Consider the following 18,098-nt stretch of genomic DNA (forward strand, 5'->3'; position numbering starts at 1 on the left):
TTTGCACTGCAGAACTCCCAGCCACTGATGGGGAACTGGCATCGTCCTTTCAAAGACTCTAAGAAACAAGGGACACGCCTCAGCAGCAAGAGGTTGCCAGAATGCCTGTTTGAAAGCAGCCAGTGAAAGCTGCTGATTTAAGGTAGGCTAACATGAAGTAGGGACCTCAGGCGCAGAAAGAGCATCCCTGGCTAAACAGAAAGTGAATGCTGAGCACTTCTCAGAGAGCACGTTACCAGAAGAGAAGCCTCAGTAACTTCCAGCATCCTCCAGTTCCTGGCCATCACTCAAACCCGAAGGATTAGGAGGAGACTCTGGGGTGTTTCAGAGCTGGTTGGACTACCCCCTGGACACACTTGCAGGTACAAAAGCACCCATGAAACAGAGCTCCTCAAAGGAGGTATCTTCTTACCCTTTGCAGTGTCCAGGGCAGGGAGAGCAGCATCCCCCCACACCATTTCATCCCCAGCAGGCTCGGTTCCTGTGCCTGAGATGCCATGACAAGCAGCTCTGGCTTGCAGCAACATTCAGGTCCTTCCCCAGCCTCACAGCCACTGCAACCATTTACAGATGGACAGGCAGAGAAGCACTTACCCTGGAGAGAGGAGAGGCAAAGAGAAGCACTTGGAAGAGCCCAGGTACAAACTCCATAACTTCCAACCCCCAAAGCTGAAATAAATGTCAGTGAGAACAGGATTAGCACAACCCTCACTCCTTGTCATAGCTATAATATCTTTCCCTCACCTTTTCAATGCTCTCCAGGATAACCAAGCGCTAATAGAGCTCCTTTAATCACTGCTCCCACTCCAGCACCCAGAAGTGCTGCTCTCCCACCCTTGCTCTTTTATTTCCTCCTCTCCAACAAGGCACTTGGTGCTAATGAGGCTCCTTCGGCTTCCTGCTGCCCTCCTCATCACCCTGCTCAGCAGGGACAGCTGTGCCTGGTAACCCTCCCCTGGCCAGACTCTGTACACAGGCACCCTGCAGCCCCATTTCAGCTATCAGAAAGACACTGTTCTGCAGTATTGAAGGACACTAAACAGGCAACATCTCCGTTCAGGGAGAGCTCCATTGCCTGCGGGCTCTCTCACTGAGGATTATGATTTTGCAATTTGCTCCTTTACCTAAGCCACTGCCTAGGACCAGCTGGCTGTCTTCTTCAACTTATTTCTGAACGTCGCTCAATAAGCATGCAGGTAGTGCAAGTGCATTCTCAGGCCGTCAGACCCTTTCACCATGTCCTGTCGCCTTCTGCAAGGCCCCTGGGCTCCTTCATGGGGGGGGACATGAGCTGTGCTGGCCCACAGGGCAACAAGAGTGAGGTGGGGTGAAAGAAGGCTCGCACTCTGCTGGTCAGACTCCCTTGAGATTTTTTTTCAGAAGGAGGTGCAGAGGGCAGGTCATCCTGGTTCTTAGTTGCTGATGTGCTGTATTTATGCAGCCGGTGGCTTAGGAGATGGCACTCCATCTTCCTTCTCCTAAGCAGGGTCATTAGTCACAGAAGTTAAAAAGTCATCGGGCACTGAGTGCATTTGTAAATACTTGTGCAGAATGGAAAATCCCCAACAGAAAACACGAGCAAGAATCAGTACCCAAAGGCAGTTACTAGTCCAGAGGTTGTGGGTCACTGGAGGATGGGGGAGAAATGAACTTGATTCTCTGGGAAAAAAGAAACCTGAAGGCTGAACTCTAAATCCCTTTCTGCTCACTAAGCTGCTGTCTGCGTTGCCAGCCTGTCTGAGCTGACAGGATGGTGCTGGAAAGCTGAGGCTCACTCAGACCGAGGTTAGGAGGTTCCTGCAGATTTTGCATGAGGCAGGTTCATAGCTCTTCTGGGTTCTTCACATTGAGGGATCTAAGGGCCTTTACTGCACACTCATAATTAGATGGAGGTTGAACAGTGTTCAAAAGTCTGAATTTCAGCCTTAGATGTCCAAGGTGTTTGTTATTTCTTCAGTTCTTTGTGTCAGGTGTTTGTGAAATGTCCTCATGTGAGTTTTTGTGTCTGCTTTCCTCCCTCTGGCAATTTCTCTAGTGTCATTTCCCATCGTATGGCCACATGCTCTTATCCCTACAAAAACATTGCTCGGCATGTCCATCCCTGAATTGTCATCTGTCTTGGCTGCAGTTCTTCCAAAAAGGTCAGCTGAAGGGAGCAAACTGCCCAGGGAGGCTGTGGGGTCTCCTTCTCTGGGGACATTCAAACCCCACCTGGACATGGCTCTGTGCAGCCTGCCCTAGGTGACCCTGCTTGTGCAGGGGGTTGGACTAGTTGACCTCCAGAGGTCCCTTCCAACCCTGACCAGTCTGTCAGTCTGTGATCTACAGTCTCCATGCTGCTATCTCTGCTTTACGGTGAAGTAATTAACTGCCTGGAACAATCCAAGCTAACTGAGGCGCTGCCAAATCCTGTGACCCACTAACACTTGAACATAACACCTCTCCACTTGCTCTGTTAGTCACAGAGAGGAAAATCTTGATTTTCTGTGGTATAGTCAATTGTATCTATGCTAAGCAGTTACAAAACCTTACCAATCTGGCCTGGTAGGATTTTACATTTTTCTGATCAAAGGGAAAAAATACCTCCCTAGAGGTCAGGACAACAGCGAAAGTAACTCTGTTTTGGAAAGCAACAAGGAGCAAGGACAAAAAAAGCAAAATGCTGTTGGCACATGCTGGTTTATCCTTGCGTAAATCAGCACAGCCCGTTGCCTCTTACACTGCTCTCCCTAACTAGCAGCAACGGGGCATCCGACCCCATAGCTTGGCAGGCTCCTTCACAGGCTGGATGATCTTAAAGGTCTTTTCCAACCTAAATTAATGTATGATTCTATGATTCTATCCTGGTTGTGAGATGTGCAGAGCTTTATTTCACAATCTGATGTTGGTAAGACTAGTCCTTATTTATCACAGTCTTTAAAGTCACCACTACTTTGATTAGGGTCCACAAAAAAAACCCCTGCAGGCTGCCAAGGCTGAACCACATGATGCATTCAGAAGTGAATTTAGCTGTTCAAAAATATAGAATTATGAAGAAATGAGAAGCCCTGGCAGGCTGCAATGATAGAGTTAGTTAAGAACAGTATTTTGATTGAGGCTGCCTCTCCGTTTAATGTGGATTACTCCATTTCTTTTGTTAAGAAGGTGGGTGACTCTGGCTCGGTGTTGGAGGTGAAAGATAATGAGAGGTTCACTTTGTGAATTAGAGCAGAGAGCTGGAGCATTGGGGCAAAATGAACCTGTACTACAATATTTTGGTACAAGTAATTGCTGTTAAAAACCCCCTTGTTTCTCCTTTGGGCACAAAGCTACACTTTATGGGATCTCCAAATGGAACTCAACAGAAGTGGTCAAAGGGAGAAGTTTTCCAACAGATTCATTAAGCTGTTGCTGAGCTTTGATGATTACCTACAGAGCCAAAGCAACACAAACACACTCCTACATTCCTGGTCCCCTACACAATTCTTTACAAAGTTTTCACAGCATACATTTCCTAAAATACTAAAGAAAGCAGATCCATAGCCCCTAAAAAATTGTAGTCGAAAAGGAGGGCTGGCTGAGCTTCTGAACAATGATTTCATAAAACAATACAGCACCTTGCTTAAGTGTATTCCCTTTATGGGCCAAGGAAATTCAAAGCATTGCCAAGTCTTTAAAATCAAATTACCACTTAGAAAATCCATGCTCAAACCTATGCAGATGTTTTCTCTGAGATAGTGTTGTCCTTTAGAGCCCTTTGTATTATAACATGAATAGAAAATTAAGTTGTCTATATTTCTGTAAGATAAATGGACTCCCTAAATGCTATTGTAGCCCTTGCATTAACCTTGTTCAAAAAGCCTAAGTTACTGATGATGCCACCCTGAATTTTTAAAGTGAAGGTAAACAATGTACTGGTGGGGCTGTGCTGTCTGGGTGAGGACGCCGAGCTTAGGGAGGGCAAGCAGCTGCTGCTGCTGCAATGAATGAGGCCGTGGGGTCCTCTGGTCAGTCCCCAGGGCTGACGTAGGACCGGCCTCAGAGCTGTGCTGGAGCATCATGTCCATCCCAGCCGGCCTGAAAGCCCAAGCCAATATCCAGAGGGCTGTCCCAGCTGGCGAGCACTTTGGCTTTCCTCCTCATGGCCATGGCACAGGGAGACCTGTCAGAGCGTGGCAGTGGTCCTCGGGCCAACCCTATGAGCCACTGTCACCCCCTGATACGGGTTGTATCAGCTATCAGCTCTGGGCCCGTTCAGCCTGGGCTAGTGATGGAACTGGGGGATAAAACTGCCTCTTGTTCTTGTGCTTCTCTTTTTGTCCTTGTTTCTGTCGCCCAGTTGATTGTGTCACTGTTGTTATTGATGAGATACCCAGTGAGGCTGCAGAAAAGTTATTTGAGATCCTGCTGGTTTGGGTTTTTTGGTGGTTTTTTTTCTTTTTTTCTGAGGCTTAAAAGCACCGAGAGGAAAGCTGTCAGCGCCCGTCGTAGGAACACAGCTGATTTAAACGCTAGATATCAGAAAAAGTATTTTCAACTTGTAACACAAACCTTTTCCCACAACCATCCTTGGAGACTGCAGGTAGGATGCCACTGCCAAGGAGAAGGAAAAGCTCCTTTTTCTCTTTCTTCCTACTTTAACAGTGCATTAGTGTGATAAGGATAATCTCTGGTGGGAGTTATGGCTGTAGTCACACAACAGTGGTCTTAGAAAGATGTTTCAGCAACACAAATGAGGGACTGCACAATTTTTCAAAGCATAAACCCTTCAATTTTGAAGACTGCTGTCAAAGAGCAACTAGAAATACCCAGCCTAGAACTGGCTTCAAGCTGGAAAGGGCAATCATAATTATCAATGCTTCATTGCAAGCGGCGCACTGGGATTAATTGGAAAGTGGATATCTGGCAATTTGCTCGGTAGGTGCAGCATGCACATCATGCCCTGTGAATGTCATGTGCTTGTTCTCCAGGAGAAATTAACATCCAATGCTGTGCAACATTTACTAACTGCTTCGGGAGGGGGGTGCAGTACACTTCCACCACAACGTCTTGACTTTAATCAAAAGCGAAGGAAAGAAAATATGCCACTTTATGGAAGGAATCAGGAGAGAGAGGAAGGCTTTCCCTTTTTTTTCCTGTTAAACTGCAGGGTAAAAGAGGAAACTGCATGTGTGTGTGTGTGTGCACATGTGCTTGTCGCTGTATTCCACTTGACCACTGCACCAGCCTCCTTAGAATTCGCAGGGAATAGCGTGCAGGGGGCTGCTGCTTCCCCGACTGCCAACTGTAGCAACAGCAGCAGAAGACTGTGCAGCCAGCACCTCCTTGGCTTTTCCTCCAGACGACTACAACGGGAACTCCAAGGGTGCTTTTCATAAAGATGGCAGGGATTTCTCAACTGAAATCATGTCTCCATTCTCATTTATTTCCACTAACGACCCAGGAGTTGCGCTGGTTTGGTGGACTTGGCAGTGTTAGGTTTACAGTTGGACTTGATGATCTTAAAGGTCTTTTCCAACCTAAACGATTCGGTGATTCTATGATTCTATGTGTTTTAGCAGGACACTTGAGCCCATAGAAGAGCAGGGCACAGGATGGGTCCTGCTGCAGAGTCACGTCCTGGGGATGAGAGCCGCTGCACCATGGTGCAGATGGCAGCGCCATTTTCAGAGCTATAAACAGTATCATTGTCATAGCTCTTTGAATGGTACTGCCATATGTACCGGAAAACCAGCTTTTATGCTTGTAAGGGCCTTGGGCCAGCTGGATTTTGTCCCCCTTTGGATGAAGCCGATTCCTGAAGTATGAATGAAAGCTGCATGCTGCTTTGGAGTAATTCCCCCTCAGTACTTATTTCTGAGTCTCCAAGGATCATCACATTCTCATCAGCCTCCTAATCTGCAAAACCCAAGTGTCCTGCACGTGGAGAGATTGCTGATGCACCTAAACCTCCCTGCTTGGTTCAAGAAGAAGCAGAAAGTTCATGGAGATTTTGATAGCAAACCAGTCAGGCTCTGCATGCTTTTCGTTAGCAAGTATTGTACTTTAACGGTAAAGTGTATTTGACGGAGTGTATATGTCTGGGTGGGTGGGTGGATGGAGAGAAAGTGCTCGTCTTAAACCATCAGTGCTCAGGGGTTGCATACCTTGCCTGCTTGCCCGTGCAGCTCACGCTGTGGTCCCCTCCATTTGTATTGCTGAAGGAATGACAGCAATGCGCAGCGAAGAACGAAAAGCATGACGGCAAAGGGTGCCACAGGTCACATTGACGAGCAGAGCAGAGCCCAGCAGAGCAGCAGCGTCAGGGCCACAGTGCCCCGGGAGCTCAGGGGCTACAGTCTGCCCAGGGGAGTCCCCTGCCTTTGGTCACCTTTGTCCTGGCTGCAAGAGTTTTGCTGTGATATTCATTTCTTTGCTGACCCAGCTTCTCTTTGGCAAAGAAAAGGGGGAGGTCAGCAGCTCTGGGCTCTGTCGAGAAAAGAAACTGGTATGGCCCTGTAAAGGTCCACAGGCAGGGGTAGGGAAGGAAATGTCCTGTTGCCCTGAAGCCATTGCAAACACTGGGATGCTTTTCCAGGAGCAGTGGTCCTTCATTGCACTGGTTCTGCTCCAGCACGAGTTCATGCTGGTGTCCCAGATTTCCCTGGATAATCAGTCCCTTCTGAGAGAGGGCTCGGGCCACAGACCATGGCTGGGGATGTGGAGAGGGGAGTAAATGTTTATGGAACAAGAGTGAACCTGTAAATCTCCTGGGCTGTGGCCAAGCCTTTCAACTGACACATGCCAGATATCTCTATTTAACATTAGTCTGATTCCTACGTCAGAAGAACCTACAGAGATCTGAGCGCCGTGGAACCAGGCAACGCGCTGATTCTGTGTATATAATATGAGCAATAGATTACGATGACTAACAAGTCCAGACATTTGTGACAAACATGCAGTTTACTTGGCCATCCGTTTAGAGACGTATTCTCAGAACTAATTATTTCTTTCAGTTTTTGGATTAAACTATTGTGCAAAACATCCCATCAAACAGAGAACATTATATGGTGTGTTACTGTAATTAAATAAAGAGATAACTGAGCTCAAGAGATGCCCACAACACTTAATTAAGACTAATTAAGCAACATGATTTACAGCTGGAGAAGATGAAACCGAGCAATTCAGAACTGGCTAGACAAAGCGGCTGTGACATGCTGAATTCATGAAGGCGCATACTGGGAACACGTTCAGTAATGCTGCCACGGCAGCCTCACCGCCCAAGTTTATTTAATGAGGTTGTGTTTAGCCCCTGGAACACACCCTTTGTTTTGGCCAAACACAGGAAAGCCTGTTGAACAGCTAGGAGTTCAGACCTTGGCAGTTGGAGACTCAGTAGCGCAGATAAAGCTCTGCCAAAATACACGGAAGACTTCCTAAAGCCTCTCTGAGACAGCAACTAGATTAGTGTGTTCTTAATTTCTCTGATCTTTTACTCTGATAGCAACACAGTTTTATCTGTGTAACAGAATTATCACACTCCAGGCACAGCAGCTGTATGAAATGGCTGGGAGAAATTAGCATTTCTTAGCCTATTCAGAATGAAAGGATAATTCTGGTAATCGGTGTCATCAGTTCTTACTGCAGGAGAGAAATCTTGCGTTGCCTCTCCCATAAAAAGAAAGCCAGAAGCTTAGTTGGTCTGGGACAAATTAAAAATAATAATAAAAAAAAGCAAGATAGAGATTTTTTTTTTTACAAGAACTGGGGAATCCCCGCCCAGAAATCCCCATTTAACTTATTACAAGTGTCACATGTTATTGTGCCTCGGCTGCGATGTTCTCTTGCTATACGTGTACTCAGGGCATGCCCATATCCCAGGCAGAAATCTGCATCTATTTTGGGGTCTCACGATACATTTTTTTTCTCAGCTTCAGTTTTTGCAAACCTAATGCCTATATGCTAGATGATCTCAATAGACAGCCTCTCTCCATATTTTATTTCTCAGCCATGACAGCCTCATTTTTTTAAAATGGCTCTTTTGTTGGGCCATGCATCCTCCTAAATAGTCTGAGCTCTCAGTACTGCAATGTCCTGGGTTTGTGTCCTCGTGGCGTGCTCACAGCCAGTTTGGGAATTCCCACCAGAGTTAAGTGGCAGTATATTACCAAGCTGTGTAGCTGAAACCATGTTTTTCAGACTGTTATTAATCGCTGTAAGATCTTGCTTAGTGCTTTTCAATCACTCCAGAGCTGTAAAGCTTAGCAAGAAAAACACTCTTTGCACCAATATAGTCAGCTGAAATTACTTTCATGTTGGTAACTGGATTGCTTTTTCAGGTGGTATATGGGGTGATGAGTCTACCTGGAGCCACCAGCTCTGTCAGCCTGTTTGAAAGTAATTTCCTGACTGCTCAGGGTCAGCACGATCGCCGTCTGTGCTTGCTAAATAAGGCTTCTTTTCCAGGTAACCCATCCTAGACTCCTCTGCTACACTGTTAGGGGAAACACTGAGAGGTCTGGCTGCAAGCTCAGTGTGGAGATCGTGATGTTGCAATAGCAAATGGTCTGGGGTGAACCGAGGAGGTGAGCTGCTTGTTACGTGAATGACCGTGATCGAAAAAATTGCTTGTCATTTTAGGGTGTCTGATCCTAAAAATCTTGTATTTCCCTGACATAATTGGTGTGGCTTTCCACTGAAAACTGTGAGTTTTGTGATCATCTGTCTCCTTCTAATCCTTCCCATCACCATGCAAGTAGTTACTGAGGCATCCTGGGGGCTGGTTGCTCCGTGGCTTCCAGAGGAAACGAGAAAGTCCAGGTTGGCTGGTTTGACAAGGTGGCAGGAGGAGCTGCCATCTATGGCCAGTGTCTTCAGCATCCCAAGTCCCTCACAGTCTTCTGCCTTTCCATGTCGGTGAATTGTAAGGGAGACACAGCAGCGAGCTCTGAGGCTCTTTCATTTGTTTTACCCTTATTTTACTGCTGCGTACTCTGCCCAGAGGTTTCAAGTCAGCTCATCCAGCTGCAAGCTTAAGAGTCAACAAGACATACATTGTGAAAATAGGTGTACTGACCTCTGTGACAGGTATATTCAGCTCTCGTCATGCTGTCTCTCAAACCCTCCAAGCCCCAAGGTCCCTTCTCTCTTGGCAGTTTAATTGCATTTGTCTATTTTTGTTTAGAGAATAGTAGAACATGGAGAGGGATAGGCTGGGTGCATCTCCTCCTTCAGGTCAGCATTAGCACACGTAACTCTCTGCTCTGTATTTTATTAGTGTCTCCAAAACCGTACATATTCCTTTATTATCTTGCTCTGTAGAGTAATAATGAGGTTTTATTTTCTCTGTGTTAATCCTATGTTCAAATCTAACCAAAATATTTCCTCTCCCCCTCTCTCACACTGCAATCACTTGCAGTCTCATGCCTCCCTTTCATCTTTCACACTAAAATAATAGGCTAGACTAGACTAATTTTCAATTGGAAGGGAAAATCTTCCGTCCTGTCCTGTTCTGTTCTTTTCTTTTAGTGTGAGCAGCCGGTGTAGAAACTCAGAGCTGTCAGGGCCACACCTCGCTTTGAAACAGGAACATTTCACCAGGAGCTCGGCGTTGATATTCTCAGTATCACAAGGGATGTTTGGAAACTTTTAGTTTCATTGCTCCGTATCGCTGAAATCACACTACTCAAATGTGCTCATAAGCCAAAGGTGTGGCAATGTCCTCCCCAGACAATACTGTTCTCAGGCATTAGTTTTAAGATAGCACAGTTCTGGATGGAAACCAGTGCCACAATTTAGACACCCAAAGGTAAGTATTTGTTTTTGCTCACTTATAAATCACAAGTGATCACTAGCACAAGCAAAGGGCTTAGAGGTGCAGCATGCAGAACCATACACTGTGGCCAAGTCAGAAATCTCTGCTCTAGAATAAATAATTTCACTTTTAAAAATAATTAGTACTGTCAGACCATTCTAAGAAGTGCAAGCAAAGGATTTAGGATAAGCACTGATAAAATAATAAATGTCTGCAAAGTCCAGCACACCTCTTGTTATTTCTCTTGTAAGGGCTAATACACCTTCACATTTTTAAGGAAACAGAAATGAGTTTACATTAAAAGAGGGCAAAACCTTGTTGCATTTTATACCTGTAGCAAGCATCATGCTAATCATGCAGGTGTGTGATCTTTTGCTAAATTACTGGGCAAAGTGCATCTCAGACTGCCTCACTGTAACACCAAGAATTGTAGGTACAAATCTGGGTTTATTTCATAAGAGAATGGACCGGTGGTTGCTGTACTTGAGCCGGAACTTAAGTCAGTCACATTTGAAACTTGCTGGCTAAAAAGCAATTTTCTGTTCCATTTGCTACATGTATCATTGCTTTGCTTTTCCTCAAGAAGGGCAACAAACATAAATCTGAGCAACATTTGTTTACCAAAGCAGAGGCTAAGGGGCAAAGATTTATAGACTCTGTCATCTCCTCTGAAGCAGAAAATACAGAGGCCCAGGAGCAACAGAGGAAGGGGATATCACAACCTTCAGAAGTCTGAACTTGTTTGTTTCTTCCCTTTAAATCTGGAGCCAATGTATAAAGCAATGGATGGATAGGGTCTGCCAGTTTTGTGAGCCCTGATAGATACTCATATCTACAGAAGGACTAAAAGAAATCACAAAATAGCAAAAGTCGCCTGGTGTTAACAGCAGGTATATGCAAATAAAGTACTTACAGACAGATACAAACACAGAGGCACAGAGGGTGGTGTTCCACCAGCTTATGCCGAGGCTCAGAAAAGCTGCAGTGCGGTGGGTTCAGTGATGCTTCTGAGCTGCTGTACAGCATAGGACTGGGGTGCTCTGAATGTCAGGTCCGTGGGCTGAAGGGCTGGGGCCACCAGTAAGAGGTTAATTCTGTGCGAGGGGAAAGAAATCATCTCTGTGGTTAGCCTGGCTCAGGAAAAACAGCTCTGCCTGAAGGAATCAACCTCCAAGGCAGCACGTGCAGATATTCTCACTGTGGCAGCAAAAAGTGCAAAAAGGCAGAATCTGATCTCTCGGAAAAAGTTTAAGTCCTTATCTGAATGTTCCAGCATGTTTTCATAGCTATGTTTAACTGCCAGCACAGCGTTTTCTCTTGAAACATCCTCCTTCTGTCTGGCAATCCCTCGGGCAGTAGCAGCCTCTGAGGTGCCCTTAGTGACAAAGACGGGGCAGAGCAGAGCCAGGTAAGCAGGAGCCTTCAGGGAAAACGCTGCAAGGACATGGGACATGGACAAGGTCCCACCCTGGAAACCTGACCGATACAACCTCCTTGGCTCAGGCTGAAGGACCTAAACCAGCATAAACTGAGGAAAACCACAGATGGGGTTTTGCTTACTTTATGTCTGGTTTTGGTTTTACATTTTAAACATTCTTTGTTTAAATAAGATATTGATATTTCTTGTGCTGGGTAGACTATGAAGTAATTCCTTCAGTAAGCTAATAATCATCCTCATGTAGACACAAGTTCCATTTGTGGATCGAAGGGAGACTTTGCACCTGAGGTTTGCTGGGACCATCCACTCTTCTTCCCAGGCACCTGTGCTGGGGGCCCTGTGTGCTCTGAGCTGCTTGTGCTGCGCAGAATGGGTGTACCTGCGCAAAGAAGTGATGAGACTTGGAAAAAGCTGATCTTGCAGAACAGAATTTCCCACAAGATGTGGTGACTTTGGGCTTATCTGTTCCATCTGAAGCAAATCAGTCTCTGATTCTGAATCTGTAACGTGTTTAAAACTTGCAATGACTATTGCCGCAGCACCAATGACAAGTATATTTATGCCAATGACAAGTATATTTATGATCTGTCTTGACAGTTAGCATTCAGATTTAGGTACCACATACTGTTACGGTGATTCTCTGTCATTTGCAGGTGTAACTATGATATGTGACTTGAATGCCAATGAAAATATTTATTCCATAGACCCATTCCAACAAACTCCAGAGCTTCACATATGCTTAAAGGGCTCAAACTTGGCTGAGTCAATCCAAAGACTTAAGATTCATAAAAAACATTTTTGGATTGTTTTCTGCCAGCATTTCACTTTACATCAAGTAGAATAAATGCTTAGTTTGACATGAAGCTTAATTTCCCCGTTTCCTCACCTTGTATTTCTGCAAGGAAACTGAAAACTTAATTGTTTCAGCAGGGGAAGGAATATGACTTTATGAGCGATTATTGTGTACCTTTCTCCCAGCTGATTGCCAGATATTTTGACTGTACTAGTTACCTCCTCCTATGATCAAAATCAATACATTGATCAACACAGCTTTTCAATGTCATGTTCCATTCTACAAGGCATTTGTGTAACAGAAGGTCTCAAAAGGGATGCCCTAGGGCTCCTTTCACTTTATGAAACCCAGCAGAGAATAAATATCTGCTTTGATTCTGCACCCTAGTTTCTCAGATTTCCCTCAAACTCTCCAAATTAGAAAATGTTTGCAGCTATGCTTTGTTCTTCAGGTTTTTGCCTCTACTGACACTTGGAGAAGCATCCTTGGATATAGTGTATTCAAATGGGCAGATTGAGCTTAACTTTTTTCTTTTGGACATCTTCAGAAGAGGCAAGGTTCTGCTCGCTATGATGCTCAGACGAGAAAATTTTTTCCCTAGGTCTTTCTTGCACAGAGAAGCTCAGAGGGTGCCTGAGCCTGGGGGATGGAGCCGTAACTGGCATCACTTGTGTGAGATCCTCGCTAGCAGATGTCCAGGAACTACTCCTGTTGAGATTGGAAATGCTGAAGTCACATAACAGGCTACCATCACAGGATGTTTGGGGATATAGCTAACAAAAAATGGGGACTTAGCAACCTCTGAATCATATTGAAATGAAGAAGCTGTCAAAGGCACCTCCTGTCCTCCCCAGCACACTCCTGAAGACGATCTAACCTAGCTGTGAAATAGCTCTTGGCAGGGGAGGCGGATGAGCAAAGGAAGCATCATCCTTCCTGGAGAACAGGGAAATGAAAACACAGCCACCAAGCAATATGTACTTATTGGCTTATTTTGGTGTCGGCTTTAGCCAAGCTAAAAACGAGGAGCAACTCTATGAAAGTGATGCAGGGAATTAATGTTTGCAAGTGGGGGACATATGGGAGGACACAGTAGGATGGGGAGAACGGAGGGTCGGCTGCTGCCCTCAGCGCACTGATGGAAAATGTGGTGTGCGTTCACCAAACCAAGGCTGTACGGAGAGGAACACGGAGATTTTACTCAAATTAAGCACCGACTTCCAATGTCACCATCTGTAGTATGACATTTAATCCTAATAAAATGCTTACAAAATAGGACTAGTTATGAGCACAGCTTAAAAGTTTGCCATGTTAATATTTTTCATAATACGACGTATAAACTTCTACAAATTCATACCCAGTGGGCTGTAAGAGAGAAATGGTCTGAACTCAGGAGCGTGCTAGTAAATGCCTATCATAGAAATATTGATTGGAAAACCTTAAGGAAGAAGGAAAGAGGAGTGGCAACTCCCATTCAATACAACATGGTGAAAGGTGGTGTTTGCTGTCCGACCTGTCCTTCCCCAGGGCCAGGATGGATAGCTGAGAGAAGGCAGCAGCTACTGGAGCCAAAGAAGCTTTACATTAAGTTAGTAAGAGTTACTACAACTTAACCTAAACCAACGTAGACAGTAGTTGAGATGTTAAAGGCACCAACATGGATCTTTATTATTAATTTTGATCTTAATACTGTTTTTGGGGTTTTAAATTTTGTGCCATGGTTCCATTACCAGAAAATACAAATTCCAGATCCTACCATTAGGTGCCTTAAGACGTGTCCAGCTTCACACCACCACTGTCAAGAATACCCAGAAGTTACCAGGATACAAAGCCATAGGCATTGCATGGGCATGTGTGTGAACTGGCCCTACAAAAGGCAGGAAAGCGTGGTACGTACCCTGGTGACCAGAAAACTTAGCAGCAGGCTGCAGTGTAGGAAGGAACATGAGTGAGCCCCAGATGCTGTGAGGGAGTTTGTGATAGTTTGCTATTCCGAAAGGAACTGAAACTAGTGACTGATATTAACAATGTGCATATGCTAGACTTCCATTATAAAGCACCTAATTCTTTATAGAAAGTTTTGTTTTGATACAAAGAAGTTTTGCTTTGTAGACACATGAAATGATGAAGAATTTTTTGCCAGAAGATTTCAACAAAGTGCAGTTGTCGATTTTCACAGGATATTTTGCCGCAGCAAAGCCACCCGTTCCCCAGATAGCTGCAATTCTAACACTGCAGCACGTGCTTGAAGCCTGATGAGCAAAAGTCACTGGGGCTTGTGGCTGCTGGGCTGCAATACAGTTGGAAGTTGTGGTGTCTCCATTGCACAAGGAAACAGCTCCAAATGTTTTTGCCACTATTTCATTCCACAGCTTTGACAAATGACTTGTGTTTTTTTCCTAGCAGATGAAAGATCTAATTATGCCAGTTGTGAGACCTCCATTTATAAAAAAAAAACATTCATTATCTTCCATCTGAATATCCTTAATTGATCCTGCTTGTACTTTGGTGATTGAAACACCTTACTTAAAAAACAATGTCTATTATGAGCTATCCCATCTGTGGGTGGTTATAAACCACTCTTAATGTGATGCTGTGCATTTCTAATGTAAGCAAGCACTTCCAAGCACTCTCCTAATCATCAGCTTTGGGCCTCTTATGAATGTTGTACTAATTATAGTGCAAAAATGAACTGTAGGCCAAAATCTGCAGGTAATTAGAGCATATAATGTAGTGCCAAGGCTAACATTAATGAGAGAGAAATGGGAATACAGAGTTAATGTAAGAAAAAGGGGGAAATGCCCACCTTCTGCAGCATGGCATTGAATGGCCTCACTCATTTGCTTACTTATTTACCCTGGTGTTTATAATTAGCAAATAGATTTAGGTTACTGAAAACAAATGGCTCCTTTGCTGATTTTAAAGTTAGCTTAGTTTCTGTCCTCCAGTGCCCAAGTTTCTGTTTCTTTTGTGGAAACATCAACTATTATAACAAGAACACTCTGCAGATCTGTGACGGAAGAAGTCAGCATCTCTGGACTGACTCCATCATCGTGGTTGCTATGTGGATCCCACGTTTTTCATCAGCAGGCATTGTCACATCTATGTTCATAATATCCAAAGTCCATGGCCTTTTACTAAAGTTGAGCAGATCTTCCTGCAGTGGAAAATAGGGAAACTTATAAATGTCATTCAGGTCAAGCAGCTGAAAGAGAAGTGTAAGGAGACTGGGAAAAGTGAAAACCTCAGGCTGGGACATCAGACAAGCATAATTCAGATGACTGTCAGCAAAGCTAGTCAATGCTGACATCTGTTAGCGCATGAAATAGTCTCTTGAGGGAGCCATGCAGAGGCACCCTTCCAATGGCCAAAATTAGGATGGATAAAGTAATGGCAACTGGTTCAGCCCAGTATCAGCAGATATGAGACTGATAATTTTTAAATTGAGTTTCACTGTTTGAAATCTGCCATGTTTGACAGCTCTGGAAGGCACAGGCACCTGCTTGAGCATGAAATGGAAAATGCAGTCAGGCCACAGGAGCACAGGGGCAACAGCAACGAGATTTTATCAGCTCCCTGAGAAACAGAACCTTCATTCTCTGTTGAGCATTGCTGCTTGGGTCAGGCTGACAGCAGAGAACAACTTTGACAACAGTGACGGCATGTTTTGGGTATGTGGTTATTTGGTTTGTATCAGGTCTAGTTGAGCCCTGTTGGCTCATGTCTGAAAAGCCACCGAGCCACCAGCAGCTCAGTGATTCTGGCGCACAGAGGAGATCTGGTAACCATCTCCCAAAGTATTAACTTTCTCAATGGTGACACTGCTTAATGCTGAAAAAATTTAGCCTGTTGAACTGCGTGCTGCTGAAGGTTTGGTTTCATAAGACAAGAGTTTGGACGGGGACAGGCAGGAAGGTACACAAACACAGTCACAAACACACATGCTCAAGGGATCACGTCCTGTATTTCTCACCTCTTCCAGGGGCCCCACTCGGAGATTGTTTGCTGTCCTTACTTAAAAAGTTATTAAAAATCTCAGGCATATCTTAGCAACATCCATGTTATAATTAATAAGGGGCCAAGAGTGACAAATATGAGGCGGACGTTCAGAACAATCTCCACTGGAGGCAATGGAAAATAAACTTGTCCAGTGTGGGTCAGCGCCAACAGGCACAGTGCCTGGCTAGTCTCAGCCATTCCCCTTGCCTGAAATTATGTCAGGTGAAACCCAGATGCTGAAGTTTCAAACAAGACAGCAGCATTACACGGTCAGCAGGAGAGAGCACAGGTGCCGGTGGGTGCAGAGGGGGCGTCCCGTCCCGCCGCCAGCTCAGCATCACAAGCACACCGCTGCAGAGCTGCAGCGTGACAGTCACAGCCAGGAGCCTTCAGCCTTTTCAGTAAGCATGGCTAAAAGAACCGGAGGAAAGGCGCAGTCTAATTATTGTGACTGTGCAATGAGAAACAGAAGGTACAAACCAAATGCAGTCATCGCCCCATTACTAGTTCGCCAGCCTGAGAGTATCCTTACGGTCAGTGACCCAGAGGCAGGATATTCCCAGCTTCTGAGAGTATAAAGGATTTAGTGTCAGAAAGAAGTTCTTCAATAATTAAACCACCTTTCCTGCAGCTGTAGGTTGTTCTGTCCTAGAAAGCATTTCCAACATTTTGAAATCAAAACCATCTAGTTTTATTTAAGTGACTAATTGCTGCTGCTGGAGCACCACAGCGCTGAACCAAGCTACAATTTAGTTGTGCCAGACGTGTATCTTTATGAAATGGCACGATGCTTATTCTGAAGAGGCTAAAATCTAAAGACAAGGCATACAAAGGAAGTCTTATTGCCTCTATTTTATCCACAATGAAAGAAGGCCCAGAGAAATGGCATGGTTTGCCCACAATCAAACAGGAATTCTTGGAAAAGCCACTTCTGCAATCTTGAGGTGTCCTGAGTCCCTTTAATCTTCCATCAACAATTTCTTAAAATAGCTCACTGAAGAACTTAGCTGATCTTTGTTGTTAGCATATGTTTACCATTTATCTGTTTGCTTAGCATTAAAATATCTGTAGTCATGTTCCTGTTTTTAATTTTTGATGTCTGTCAAGGATGTTATTATCATCTTAAGAGGTTATTATTCAATACAACGAGATGTCTTTATAGAATCATAGATCATTTAGGTTGGAAAAGACCTTTAAGATCATTGTTATAACATCATGCAAGAGGTTTTAGCCAGTACCCAGAGACAATGACATATAAAATTGTGTTCCTTCAGCCCAATTTTTTATTGAATTCAACTCTTTGCTTCTTTGCTGATCTATATGAAATGCCTTGGCTGACTCAGGCCAGGCTTCTAATTAGTTATCTTTATTAATCAAACTCTGTCCAATCTATTTCTTGTGCCAAGTGAAGGGCTGTGTCCGGCGCTTTACCGGAGAGACCAATGTGGTTTTCCTCCATTCATGGAACAAGAGGCTTCTGAGCAAAGGAGCAGTGTGCTGGCATTAGCTAGTGAAGTTGAAATAGCTCAAATGGGTTCCTGTAAATTTTTGTAGACCAAATTCATTAATAGAGCCTGGCAATAAAAAGAATAAAAAAATGGAAGATGTAATGAACAGTTGCAGTTCCAGGGAAACAAATTGATTGGACAAACTGACAGCTCATCCTGGGGGTAGTCTTGAAGCTTGTGGAGGAAAAGGTCGTCAGGGAACTGCTGGAGAGGGGCCAGCGGAGGCTACAAGGATGATCAGGGGACTGGAGCATCTCCCTTGTGGGGAAAGGCTGGGAGAGCTGGGCCTGTGTAGCCTGGAGAAGAGCAGACTGAGAGGGGATCTTACCAAGGGCTACAAATATCTTCAGGGCGAGTGCCAGGAGGACGGAGCCAGGCTCTTTACAGTGGTGCCCAGTGACAGGACCAGGGGCAATGGGCACACAGTGCAACACAAGAAGTTCCTTCTGAATCTGAGGGAAGAACTTCTTTACCTTGAGGGTGACAGAGCACAGGAACAGGCTGCCCAGGGAGGCTGTGGGGTCTCCTTCTCCAGAGACATCCAAAACCCACCTGGATGAGACTGTGCAACCTGCCCTAGGTGACCCT

The 18,098-nt window shown here is 44.8% G+C and overlaps 1 protein-coding gene across 2 annotated transcripts in view; it reads left to right on the forward strand.

The window, feature by feature from the left end:
* HTR4 (5-hydroxytryptamine receptor 4) overlaps positions 1-18,098 on the forward strand; it is a 154,820-nt gene that overhangs the window by 113,062 nt on the left and 23,660 nt on the right. The gene's annotated exons all lie outside the window — the stretch shown is intronic.

Source organism: Falco rusticolus, chromosome 8, assembly GCF_015220075.1.
Source record: "Falco rusticolus isolate bFalRus1 chromosome 8, bFalRus1.pri, whole genome shotgun sequence".
Taxonomy (NCBI): Eukaryota; Metazoa; Chordata; class Aves; order Falconiformes; family Falconidae; genus Falco; species Falco rusticolus.